The sequence below is a fragment of the Dendrobates tinctorius genome, unplaced genomic scaffold (assembly GCF_039654945.1).
Source record: "Dendrobates tinctorius isolate UK_male_01 unplaced genomic scaffold, ASM3965494v1 ptg000158l, whole genome shotgun sequence".
Taxonomy (NCBI): Eukaryota; Metazoa; Chordata; class Amphibia; order Anura; family Dendrobatidae; genus Dendrobates; species Dendrobates tinctorius.
The window spans coordinates 35,089,940-35,102,402 of NW_027361825.1; the positions used below are offsets into that span (position 1 = coordinate 35,089,940).

The following is a 12,463-nucleotide window of genomic DNA, read 5'->3' on the forward strand; positions in this document are numbered from 1 at the left end:
CCCATCCTGCGCACCTTTCTGGTATAATATCTCTCTTTCCTGGTATAATGTCCTCCATCCTGGGCATATTTCTGGTATAATGTTCCCCATCCTGGGACAATTCCTGGTATAATGTCTCCCTTTCCTGATATAATGTCCTCCATCCTGGGTATCTTTCTGGTATAATGTTCCCCATCCTGGGCCCCTTGCAATAATGTGTCCCCCATCCTGGTATAATGCCCCCAATCCTGGGCCCCTTCCTGGTATATTGTCCTCAATCCTGGGTATCTTTCTGATATAATGTCCTCCATCATGGGCATGTTTCTGGTATAATGTTCCCCATCCTGGTATAATGTCCCCAATCCTGGGCTCCTTAAAGTAATATGTCTCTTATCTTGGTATAATGCCCCTCATCTTGGGCCCCTTCCAGTAATATATGTCTCCGAATCATTACTCCTCTGCTTACAGTATAGGAATCGGCTCTGCTTCCCCCTTAGATCGGTCATCACATGATCAATCGCATGCGATTAGCATTTTTGTGGTCACGTGGCGACGAGCGCTTCTTCCTTTTTTCACGAAATTGTAACTTTAAAGCACTGAGAGAAGCAGGAAGAAAAGTGAGTTGGCACAAAACCACAAATATGCAAGTCACATATGAGCGATCACGTGACAACCAACTGAACAGAGCAAAATCCTAAGGCAGGAGTCACACTAGATAGAAATACAGACGAGTGCTATGCGAGAAAAAAAAATCGCATAGCACTCGGACCAATGTTAACCTATGGGGCAGCTCCCATCATCTGTTTTTTTCTCGCCCATATTATACGTGCGGGTGAAATAGCAGCATGCTGCGATTTGCGCCGTATTACGCCCAAGACTCGCCAATGCAAATCTATGGGTCACCAGTGACCCATTTCCGTCACATCTACTCCAGACCGTTTCCTCTGCTGTCACCCCTCACCTAACTAAAATATATAACATCTCTCTCTCTTCTGGTATCTTTCCCTCCTCATTTAAGCATGCCATCATACATCCACTACTTAAAAACCCATCCCTCGACCAAAACTGTGCCTCTAACTATAGACCTGTCTCTAATCTTCCCTTCATCTCTAAACTCCTGGTCCACTCCTGTCTTATCCGCTATCTCTCAGAAAACTCTCTTCTCGACCCTCTCCAATCCGGTTTCCGCTCTTTACATTCTACTGAAACTGCCCTCACTAAAGTCTCTAATGATCTACTAACAGCTAAATCAAATGGTCATTACTCCATGCTAATTCTCTTGGATCTCTGCAGCATTCGACACTGTGGATCATCAGCTCCTCCTCACTATGCTCTGTTCCATTGGCCTCAAGGACACGTTATCTCCTGGTTGTCCTCCTATCTTTCTGACCGCTCCTTTACTGTATCTTTTGCTGGCTCCTCCTCCTCTCATCTTCCCCTTACTGTTGGGGTTCCTCAAGGATCAGTCCTAGGCCCCCTCCTCTTCTCTTTGTATACTGCCCCTATTGGTCAAACAATCAGTAGATTTGGTTTCCAGTACCATCTGTATGCTGACGACACCCAATTATATGCTTCTTCTCCTGACATCACGCCAGCCTTTCTAGAAAACACCGGCAATTGTCTAAACGCTGTGTCTAACATCATGTCCTCACTAGATCTGAAACTGAACCTGTCAAAGACTGAACTCCTTGTGTTTCCTCCCTCTACTAATGTACCTATACCCTACATTGCCATTTCCGTGTGTGCTTCTACTATTACTCCCCAGCAACATGCCCGCTGTCTTGGGGTCATACATGACTCCGAGCTTTCCTTTGTCCCCCACATCCGATCACTTGCTCACTCTTGTTATCTGCACCTCAAAAACATTTCTAGAATTCGACCTTTTCTTACTTTTGACTCTGCAAAAACTCTATTTCTCTTATTCATTCTCGTCTCGACTATTGTAACTCCCTTCTAATCGGTCTCCCTCTTACCAAACTCTCCCCCCTCCAATCTGTCTTGAATGCAGCAGCCAGGATCATATTCCTCACCAGTCGTTACACCGATGCCTCTACCTTGTGCCAGTCATTACACTGGCTACCCATCCACTCCAGAATCCAGTACAAACTTATTACCCTCACCCACAAAGCTCTTCATTGCTCAGCACCACCCTACATCTCCTCCCTTGTTTCAGTATACCATCCTACCCGCGCCCTCCGTTCTGCTGATGACCTGAGGTTAGCATCCTCAATAATCAGAACCTCCCACTCCCGTCTTCAAGACTATACACGTGCTGCGCCAATTCTTTGGAATGCACTTCCCAGGTCAATACGATTAGTCCCCAATCCCCACAATTTTAAGCGTGCCCTGAAAACTCATTTATTCAGACTGGCCTACCGCCTCAACACATTAACCTAATCTATCCCTGTGTGGCACAGCCAAAAGTTTTTTTACCATAACCAGGTTCCCCGCATCATGTTCCCACATGCTTTATGCATCCATTAGCCCTCTGTGTCTGTACTGTTACACACTTAACATTATGGCTGGTCCATTCAATCAGGGCAACTGTTACCACCCACCTTTCGTGTCTCCTCTTTTTTTCCTCATAGATTGTAAGCTTGCGAGCAGGGCCCTCATTCCTCTTGGTATCTGTTGTGATCTATGTGATTATTGTTATGCTGTAATGTATATTGTCTGTACAAGTCCCCTCTGAAATGTAAAGTGCTGCGGAATATGTCAGCACTATAGAAATAAAATTTATTATTATCTATGGGGGCGAGAAAAAAACGGATTACACACGGACCACAAGTGTGACTTGCGAGAAATACGCACTGATGTCCTTTAGAAAAGCCGACAATTCAGTGCACTATACTGTAAAATCACACTGACATGTTAAAATAGAATAGATAAAGTACATGTATACACATAGGTGTATATATATATTTATATACTAGCTGAAGAGCCCGGCGCTGCCCGGGCATAGTAACTAACTGTGGATAGTTATAACAAATTATAATTATCCTCCATCCCAAAGTCCCGTGCCCATATACCCAACATACCTATCCTCCATCCCATAGTCGAGTGCCCATATACCCATCACACATATTCGCCATTCCATAGTCGAGTGCCCATATATCCATCACACATCCTTTATCTCATAGTCCCATGGCCATATACCCAACATACATATCCTCCATCCCATAGTCCCATGCCCATATACCCATCGTACATATCCTCCATCCCATAGTCGAGTGCCCATATACCCATCACACATCCTCCATCCCATAGTCCCATGCCCATATACCCATCACACATCCTCCATCCCATAGTCCCGTGCCCATATACCCATCATACATATCCTCCATCCCATAGTCCAGTGCCCATATACCATCACACATCCTCCATCCCATAGTCCCGTGCCCATATACCCATCACACATCCTCCATCCCATAGTCCCGTGCCCATATACCCATCATACATATCCACGATCCCATAGGCCCGTGCCCATATACCCATCATACATATCCTCCATCCCATAGTCCAGCGCCCATATACCCATCACACATCCTCCATCCCATAGTCCCATGCCCATATACCCATCACACATCCTCCATCCCATAGTCCCATGCCCATATACCCATCATACATATCCACGATCCCATAGGCCCGTGCCCATATACCTATCATACATATCCTCCATCCCATAGTCGAGTGCCCATATACCCATCACACATCCTCTATCCCATAGTCCCATGCCCATATACCCATCATACATATCCACGATCCCATAGGCCCGTGCCCATATACCCATCATACATATCCTCCATCCCATAGTCGAGTGCCCATATACCCATCACACATCCTCCATCCCATAGTCCCATGCCCATATACCCATCACACATCCTCCATCCCATAGTCCCATGCCCATATACCCATCATACATATCCTCCATCCCATAGGCCCGTGCCCATATACCCATCACACATCCTCCATCCCATAGTCCCATGCCCATATACCCATCATACATATCCTCCATCCCATAGTCCCATGCCCATATACCCATACATATTCGCCATCCCATAGTCGAGTGCCCATATACCCATCACACATCCTTCATCTCATAGTCCCATGCCCATATACCCATCATACATATCCTCCATCCCATAGTCCCGTGCCCATATACCCGTCATACATATCCTCCATCCCATAGTCCAGTGCCCATATACCCATCACACATCCTCCATCCCATAGTCAACCATTATGACATGATAATGAGCGGCGGTGCTTGCAGCCTATTATGACATCAGCGTCGCCATGGCAATCATTGTGACATCATAATGAGGGGCGGGGCTTGATACACACACACTTTTTCCCCATTATGTAGATAGGGGCAAAATTGTTTGGTGAATTTGAACATGCGGGGTTAAAATTTCGCCTCACAACATAGCCTAGGACGCTCTCGGGGTCCAGACGTGTGACTGTGCCAAATTTTGTGGCTGTAGCTGCGACGGTGCGGATGCCAATCCCGGACACACATACATACATACACACACTTGAGCTTTATATACTAACAGATGATAGATAGATAGATAGATAGATAGATAGATAGATAGATAGATAGATAGACACTGCGTGCAGAATTATTAGGCATGTTGTATTTGAGAGGATTCTTTTTATTATTGAACAACTATGTTCTCAATCAACCGAAAAGACTTATAAATATCAAAGCTTAATATTTTTGGAAGTTGGAGTGTTGTTTTTTTAGATTTGGCTATCTTAGGAGGATATCTGTTTGTGCAGGCAACTATTACTGTGCAGAATTATTAGGCAGCTTAATAAAAACCAAATATATACCCATCTCACTTGTTTATTTTCACCAGGTAAACCAATATAACAACACAAATTTTAGAAATAAACATTTCTGACATTCAAAAACAAAACAAAAAAAATCAGTGACCAATATAGCCATCTTTCTTTACGATGACACTCAAAAGCCTTCTATCCATAGATTCTGTCAGCTGCTTGATCTGTTTACGATCAACATTGTGTGCAGCAGCCACCACAGCCTCCCAGACAATGTTCGGAGAGGTGTACTGTTTTCACTCCCTGTAGATCTCACATTTTATGAGGGACCACAGGTTCTCTATGGGGTTGAGATCAGGTGAACAAGGGGGCCATGTCATTATTTTTTCTTCTTTTAGACCTTTACTGGCCAGCCACACTGTGGAGTATTTGGATGCATGTGATGGAGCATTGTCCTGCATGAAAATCATGTTTTTCTTGAACGATACCGACTTCTTCCTGTACCACTGCTTGAAGAAGGTGTCTTCCAGAAACTGCCAGTAGGTCTGGGAGTTGAGCTTCTCTCCATCCTCAACCCGAAAAAGTCCCACAAGTTCATCTTTGATGATACCAGCCCATACCAGTAGCCCACCTCCACCTTGCTGGCGTCTGAGTCGGAGTGGAGCTCTCTGCCCTTTACTGATCCAGCCTCGGGCCCATCCATCTGGCCAATCAAGAGTCACTCTCATTTCATCAGTCCATAAAACCTTAGAAAAATCAGTCTTAAGATATTTCTTGGCCCAGGCTTCAAAAGTATGGCAATTTCAAGACTGCTGCATCCGTCTGCAAGACATCTCACAATTTTTGACTTTTCAGAGTCTGTCAAATCTCTCTTCTGACCCATTTTGCCAAAGGAAAGGAAGTTGCCTAATAATTAAGCACACCTTATATAGGGTGTTGATGTCATTAGACCACACCCCTCCTCATTACAGAGATGCAAATCACCTGATTTACATAATTGGCAGTTGGCTATCAAGCCTATACAGCTTGCAGTAGGACAACATGTATAAAAAGGATGATGTGATCAAAATACTCATTTGCCTAATAATTCTGCACACAGTGTATATATATATATATATATATATACATAATATATATATTGTAGGGATTCAACTCGCTCAGGAGCCACGGGAGTCAATCAGGAGGCACGTTCCTTTTAAAAGTTCACAGGGTTTATTGCTTCATAACCCATAAAGCAGCACATAACACAAGGAATAGCCTTTAGGTCAGGCGAAAGCACGCATAAGTGTCCATGATTTCAGGCTCAGTCCTGGAGCCTCAGCAAACACAGGAGGCTTATCCGTCCTCACATACAGCCAATATCCACAGGCCTCACCGGGTCAGCAGCCTCAGCACGTGGTCTTTAGGAAGGTAGCACACCTTCCTCCACATAGGCCTGCCGGGACCTTCCACATGGCCCAATCAGATCCATGCGCTCTCTCTCATGTGACCGGACCTCAGGTACCTTATATGGTCCATAACCACACCCACAGGTGATCACATGGCTATGACCTCACTAAAGGTCCTATTACACACAGCCACACATATGCTTTATTATGACACTCTTAAACACACCCCTGGGTGGGTGGGTTTGTAGGTATCCATGTCCGCACATCTCTCTAGTTACCTGGAGACTTCTCCCTTATACTTTGAAGCAATATCCTTGCTGAACAACAGATAAGTCTCCATCCCAAAGCCACCCACTTGGGGATACATAACGGCCATTCCGTATTCTGCCATTCATCCTTTCTCCTGGGACATCCACACGGCGCCCCCTAGCGGACTCAGTGGTTACTACACCACATAATATATGTTATATATATATATATATATATACACACACAGTATACAGTATGTCAAGCTACAGTACAGAGCAAAAGATTGGACACACCTCATTCAAAGAGTTTTCTTTATTTTCATGACTATGAAAATTGTAGATTCACTCTGAAGGCATCAAAACTATGAATTAACACATGTGGAATTATATAATTCACAAAAAAAGTGTGAAACAACTGAAAATATGTCTTATATTCTAGGTTTTTCAAAGTAGCCACCTTTTGCTTTGATTACTGCTTTGCACACTCTTGGCATTCTCTTGATGAGCTTCAAGAGGTAGTCACCGGAAATGGTTTCCACTTCACAGGTGTGCCCTGTCAGGTTTAATAAGTGGGATTTCTTACCTTATAAATGGGGTTGGGACCATCAGGTGTGTTGTGCAGAAGTTTGGTGGATACACAGCTGATAGTCCTACTGAATAGACTGTTAGAATTTGTATTATGGCAAGAAAAAAAGCAGCTAAGTAAAGAAAAACGAGTGGCCATCATTACTTTAAGAAATGAACGTCAGTCAGTCCGAAAAATTGGGAAAACTTTGAAAGTCTCCCCAAGTGCAGTAGCAAAAACCATCAAGTGCTACAAAGAAACTGGCTCACATGAGGACTGCCCCAGGAAAGGAAGACCAAGAGTCACCTCTGCTGCGGAGGATAAGTTCATCCAAGTCACCAGACTTGGATGAACTTATTTGCAATTTTTGCAATTTGCAATTTTTCTAACTGTGTGGGGGCTGTGGACGGCAAACACATTAGGATTATGAAACCATCTGGAAGTGGAACAGAATACTTCAATTATAAAAAATATTTTTCTATTGTTCTAATGGCTATTGCGGATGCCGATTGTAGATTCGTTGCCATGGACATTGGATCATTTGAACGAGAAAATGACTCGCAGACGTTCAAAAACTCAGACATGGGCCAACGTCTGTATGGAACTGATTTTAATTTTCCGCTGCCATGACGTCTGGCCAACACTGATGGACCTCCAATGCCTTTTATTGTTGTTGGTGATGAGGCTTTCCAAATGTGTGCCAACCTCATTAAACCATACTCAAGTCCAAACTTAAATCACACACAAAAAATTTTCAACTACAGACTGACAAGGGCACGAAGAACCGTGGAGTGTGCATTTAGATTGCTGGTATCGAAATGGCGCATTTTGTGCACATCCATTAATCTAAAAATTGACACTATTGATGAGGTTGTGAAAGCATGTGTAGTTCTGCACAACTACATCAAGGTAAAAGAGCAACCAAGCATACAACCTGAAGAACCCGTTACATTGCATGATTACCAATTTCAGCCTCTGAGAACCACAGTGGAAGTTGCCCAGATGAGGGATAAGTTTGCCGCTTACTATGTTTCAGATAATGGACGTGTGGCATGGCAAGACAAAATGATTTAAGCCGCTAAGTTTGTACCTGTTATGTTTAAAACATACCTGTAACTTTAAAGATTACATACCTGTTATGTTTAAATGTACCTGTGATGTTACATGTACATGTAATATAATGTACCCCTAATGTTTGCTGACTTAAATATAAACTACCTTCCCTCAAAAATAAAGCGTGTTTGTGTCGTACCTTACCTCAAAAGTAAAGTGTGTTTGTGTCGGCGGCGGGCATAAAGAAAAAAAACCCACAAGATATAGTGCTAACAAAATACAAATTTTATTTTCAACACTTTAAACAACTTTAATTTTATACACTTTTATAAAAAAAAAAAACAAGGTTAAGGTTGGGGTGATTTGTTTTGTCGGGTTTACGTAAGGGTGAAATGGGGAGGACCTTGGGGGTGTGGAGCTGTGAGGATTGGGTGGTAATTGATGAGGAAGGGGTTACAGGGGAAGGGTCTACAGGGGAAGGGGCAACAAATTGAAGGATTGAATCAGGGATGGCACTGGAGACATTGGGGATAGATGACAAAGTGGAATAATGGGAATCGATAGACAAACTGGAAGGAACAGACAGAGACACAAGGGAAGGTAGTGACAAATTGGTAGGTGAGGGTGGAGGTAGTGGTTTCAAGGTGGGCAGATTTTTTTGGCTCCTGGTTTTGGTCCTGATGCAAGTTTTTTTTTTTTGGACCTCGCTTTTCCTGGCCGAGTGGGAGCGCTGGGCTCTGTAGCAGTCATCTGGCATGGTGCTGGACTGGGCTGCATTGTGGATACTGCTGACTGCAGGGGTGCTGGAATGGGCAGGGGTGCTGGACTGGGCCGGGGTGCTGGACTGGGACGCTTTGTGGATACTGATGGCTGCATGGGTGCTGGACTCTGGAGCATGGTGGATGCTGCCAGCTGCAGGGTTGATACACTTGGCAGCGTGGTCGCTCAGGGAACTGGAGGCGGTTGTGGTGGCGAATAGTTTTGTGCTGTGGGAGCTGGATAGAAGATTGGCTGCTGGTAGTATCCTCCGGCCTGTTGATTGTAGGATGGTGACTGCTGCTGGGACTGCTGCTGCTGTAATGAGTGGCTGTAAGCAACCTGGCAGGCCTGCATGACGGTCAACTGGAGCTGAGGCGTAAGGTTTTCTGACACGCTTCGCTCAATTGCAGGAAAAAAATGTTGCGCCGGTCTCTCAAGGTCGGCTTCCAGGTGGTCAAGGCGATTGTTGATTTTCTTGAATCCACTCTTCACTCTGTCAGCAATCAACCTAACCCCATCCTGGAAGACCGAGCTTAATTGCACAAATTCATGCACGTCTGACCTCTCCCAGGCACTCTGTCGTTGACGAGAAGACCCTGCAAAAGCAGAGGCAGAGGGCTGGGAGAGGGGAAAACCTAATGGACCGGCTGCTTCTACCCCAGCCTGTGAAGCCGGCAAGGTTGCTCCATCGCTGGTGGATGAATGGGACTGTGTCTGTTCAGTGGCTGGTAGATGAGGGGCCGCTTCAATCGAGGATGATCCGGGTTGTGTGGTGCTGCACCAGGTTCTTTGTGGAAAAAAGAAAAACATTAGTGAAAAAATCCAGGTTATGTTGTGCTGCTCCTGATTGTCATGATCCATGCTGGATCAGGACTGATCTAATGCACAGGTAACCTTTTTTTTTCCCTAAGCTGTGCTTAAGGTGTTTTTGCCCCCGGTGGCCATTAGGATTATTGCACTGTGTGTCGTTCTAAGTTTTTCCCCCGGTGGTGGTGAGCGTCATTGCACTCTAGTTTCGTTAGTTAAGTGCACATGATTATAATGCAGGTGTGATTGCTGCTGTGCTATAAAAGAGTCACAGGTGTTGCAATCAGTGTTAGTGATAGTGTTCATTTCATCCATCCTTGGTGGAGGAAGGAGCTGGAGAGCAGCTCTGACTGAGCCTGGTGTGAAAGGAGTCATAGGGATTTCCTTAGCTCTGACAGAGCTTGGTGGCAGCGATTCAGGAGGAGAGCTGCATGCTGGTGGTGGACTCTGTTGCCAGGAGCAAGTGCAACAGAGTAAAGCTAAGTGGTGTTTCCCCGTTTGTGTTTTCTCCTTAGTGTGTATTAGTACAGCGGTGGGGCCAGTGCCTGCGCCACCCAGCTCCCTAGCAAGGGATAGGTGTAGGGTGTGCTAGGGCGACAGGTTCGTGATCGGCGCCCGCTGCGGAACCGGCATAGGGAACGTTAGGAGCGGTAGGGACACTGACTCAGGGGAGTGCAGGAGGTCTCCACGTCCCCTTTCCCTATCGCAGGGCCCACCGTTGTAACTGTTTTCCCTACCCCTTGTCTTGTTGTTTTAGTTACCGGCCTGCGAGCCGTGTCACACAGGACAGTATCACGTGCCGCGTCCTGTTGTTTTAGTTACCGGCCTGCGAGCCGTGTCACACAGGACGGGTCCACGTGACACTGGTTCTGTGTGTGGAAAAAAAATAAACATTAGTTAAAAGAATAAAAAAAATTATATACTTACGTTCGCTGCGCAAGCGCAGGCCTCAGAAAGGCAAGGTCCTAGTGATACTTGTATTTGCAAAACCTTGCAGCAGAACCACTTTGAACCCGAACCTCCTCTCTCATGTCCTTGTTGAAGCGGTCCTTCATCGAAAGCCACCAGATTTTGATTCACTTCACTGTGAAAGGGGAAAAAAAAAAATATTATAAAACAATACACATTGATTTACAGGTTCAGTGCTGTTTCAGACCACATTGCAATACTTACCAAAATCTGTTCTGGCACACGGCGAGGCACGGTCCCAACCAGGCAGCAGCGATGTTGCCACTTCTTCCAAGAGCCATCGAATCACCACGTTGTCGGAGTGCTGACGGTCACGGGTGTCCCACAACGGTACTCGCTTTTGCACAAGGTGGATGAGTTGTACGTTGTCTATATTCAGTGTGGTTTCTTCCCATTGTGAAACCTATAGATAAAATAGAAAGAATTTTGAGTAAAACTGAAAAAAAATTGTATTACAACTCTGATGAAAGGAATTCTTACACCCCGTCTTCCCTCCTGAGACACATGTGCCCGACGACCCTGGGAAGAATCAGCTCCACTCGACTGCTCCTGCTCTTCATCACTGCCAGGTACCTGTAGGCTATGTACCCACGTATGCAGAAAAAAACGGACTCCTTCCCAGGAAAAACGCGCATTTTCTTGCGCTTTTTTAAGCGTTTTTTTTTTTTTACAGGAGCATCCTCCTGCTCATAGAATATAGTTAGAAATGTATGAACATGCTGCGTTTTTTACCACGATGCGTTTTTTCGTGGAATAAAGTGCATCAATGTGCACAAAAAGTGCGGAATTCATTAAAATGAATGGAATGCTTCATGTAAGCGTTTTTTAAGCGTTTTTGCCAGTAAAAACGCTTACGTGGGTACACAGCCGTAAAGAAGTTAAATGATTTAACACGTGAAGTATTGCCAGTCAGTACATACCAATCAATATAGCATAATCTTTGTCGGGTCCACCCTGGGAAGGTCTGTTCTTCACTTGAGGACATTTTCAAGAGCAGGCAGCAGTCAAGTGATACACTACAGAAAAAAACAGAAAAAAAATTAAACTTGTAAAGAGCCAAAAACAATGTAGACCCCCCCCCCCCAAAAAAAAAAAAAGGACAACAATACTTACATTACAGGCAGTAGTGAACACCACAGCAGTCTGCACAGGCCAGGGACAGACAGCAGCAACAGGAGACTACCACGAGAAAACCACTGCACCAGGAGACACCCACTGTATCAGGACAGTCGACATGTCTAAAAGTAACCAAAAAGAAATGTAATAAAAAGTACAAACAGCAGTGAGACAGACATTTTCTAAGGTTCTATACTTAGGGGTGGTTCACATTGCGTTAGGGGCTATGCGTTGAACACATCTGTTCCATAGCGGCACTAACGCTATGTAACGGATGTGTTAAGGCTCCCGTTGGCCGCAATAATAGTAACGCATCCTAACGCATGCCAATATCGGCATGTGTTAGCGATGATGCGTTACTTTATGACGCACCCTCGAACGCGGTCTGCAGCGTTTTGGGGTGCGTCGGGTCTAGCGCACAGTGAACAGACGTGTTCACTGTGCATAGACCTGTATGGCTAACGAATGGTAGCGAAATGCGCTAGGGCACAAAAGATGTCAAAAATGACATCAGCGTTAGCGCATCCGTTTAACGGATCCATTAAACGGATGCCCCAACGCAATGTGAACCTAGCCTTACATAGACAGTGTTGTGGTATCGTCCAAAGACTTATGGCCTTGCTGTGTCCACACTTCCTTTTATAGAGCTCTCAATTATCAGGTGGTTAAATCACTTCTTGGACCAACTCATTAAAAAAAACGCATGTGTATAGAACGCATGTGCGTACGCACGTCCTTGCGTACCCCATAGAAAGTAATGCGATTATTTGACGCACTCATCCGCATGCGCATGACTG

General features: G+C 45.0%; 1 long non-coding RNA gene across 1 annotated transcript; it reads right to left on the bottom strand.

Moving 5' to 3' along the window:
* Positions 1–10,761: 10,761 nt before the first annotated feature.
* LOC141051705 (uncharacterized) lies at positions 10,762–11,782 on the bottom strand. Its single transcript, XR_012220680.1, has 3 exons — positions 11,664–11,782; positions 11,471–11,566; positions 10,762–10,953 (listed from the first exon to the last, which is right to left on the bottom strand). It is a non-coding gene; the product is annotated as an uncharacterized lncRNA (long non-coding RNA).
* Positions 11,783–12,463: the final 681 nt, after the last annotated feature.